We start from the raw sequence: 1,622 nt of genomic DNA, 5'->3' as shown, positions 1-1,622 counted from the left end.
GCAGAATTGGGGTCCTGGTAGTTGAGGGGAGGAAGCGTTTAAGAACTAGAGGAAGGAAATAACAAGCTAGATGAGTAGGGGGCTATGCCCAGAGAGTGTACACCATTGGAATACTTTAAGTCATGAAATAAATACATACTACATAACTGTACCACTGTATATTACATTACAGGAAATACATCATTTCAGTGATGACGCTATGGGCACAGGTCAAATGTGGAACAGAGCCGTGGAAGGGTGGAGACGTGGAGCTGCTGGAGGGAAGCAGAAGGCTAACTCATGGAGGGGAACCTGAGGTTCCACAGAGAGAATGAAGCCTGGTATCAGAGTGGGAATAGTAAGACTAGTCTCTCATTTCAGACAACAGAGTAAGACAAGACAGGCAGAGTAAAGGAGGGGAAAACCTTTCATTAGTGTGGTAGTTACATAATCAAGTGTCAACTTAACGATATTATGAGCGAAGGGGTGGAGTCTAGCCTGTCAATCAGGTCATAGCCAAGGATGACTCTGTGTGGGCGTGGCCGTCTCATGAGGATTCTGGGAACAACTTTTTCTCCCTGGAGGAGGGCCACACTCTCTCTCCTCTGCTTCACCTTCCTGTTGACAAGCCACATGGAGCCACATTGATGGCAGCCTGCGTCCTGGATATGCTTCTACCACCACTGGTCCCACAGGACGTTCCACCCATCGGCCTATGATCTTCCTGCATTATCCCTGACAATGTGCTACGTGAGTTGAAGAGGAATTCATGGGCTAATATCAGACTTGTGGACTTGATCTGGCCTGGACTGGGACATTTTCTTAGTACATAATTACTCTTTTATATAAAGCTCTTATAAATATAAATCTCCCTGGATTTGTTTCTCTAGTCTACCCAGACTAATGCAATTAGGCTCTTTCTGAGATTTAAAAAGGAGAGATTAAAATTAAAGTAATTGGTGCAAATGTTCTGGATACTTCTATAGACACAAATTAATGTCACTAAGAAAATGCATGAAACATGAGTGCCTGCAAGTTTTGGTGTCAGGTAACATGATGAAACTACAGCATGAAATTTTGGAATTATCTTTTTCAATAAGACTAGTGACATAGAACCCACCCTAGAATTGCAGGTAGAGAGCAAGAATATGAAGGTGAGGGATGACTTTTAGAACTTAGAATGAAAAAAATTAATGTCTTTTTTTCCCTTTAGAAAGCTATTTCCAGATCATTAAAATTCTTTACACCTATAGCTAGAAAGGAAATGGTGGACAAAAAGAAATGAGATGGATCCTAGGAGAGTGGATAGAAACTACAACAAACTTGCAGAGTGCAATAATCAAAGTGAATACTGTAGTTAAGTTCCAATTACTGGTAGCCTCCCTTGTACCGCCCATCAATCTCCTTGGCAAGGCATTCCATTTCAATATATCACATTCAAAGAAGAAATTGTACCTGAAGCACTGAAATTCTAATATCAATCCAAAAATAAAAATTCAACCATGTGAAGAACTAGGTCAGCTTATGGTGGCCCGGTGCTTCGCTAAATAATTAAAGGATAATGAAACATAATCACCAATTTCATTTTTTTAATCCAGTTTGTTCAGCTGGAAGTTCATTATCCAAACCTGGCATGTTAAATG

This window comes from Echinops telfairi, unplaced genomic scaffold (assembly GCF_000313985.2).
Source record: "Echinops telfairi isolate 266 unplaced genomic scaffold, ASM31398v2 ScPeMD7_11;HRSCAF=52, whole genome shotgun sequence".
In the NCBI taxonomy this organism is placed as follows: Eukaryota; Metazoa; Chordata; class Mammalia; order Afrosoricida; family Tenrecidae; genus Echinops; species Echinops telfairi.
The sequence above is the reverse complement of the archived record's forward strand: the minus strand, read 5'-3'. Positions refer to the sequence as shown.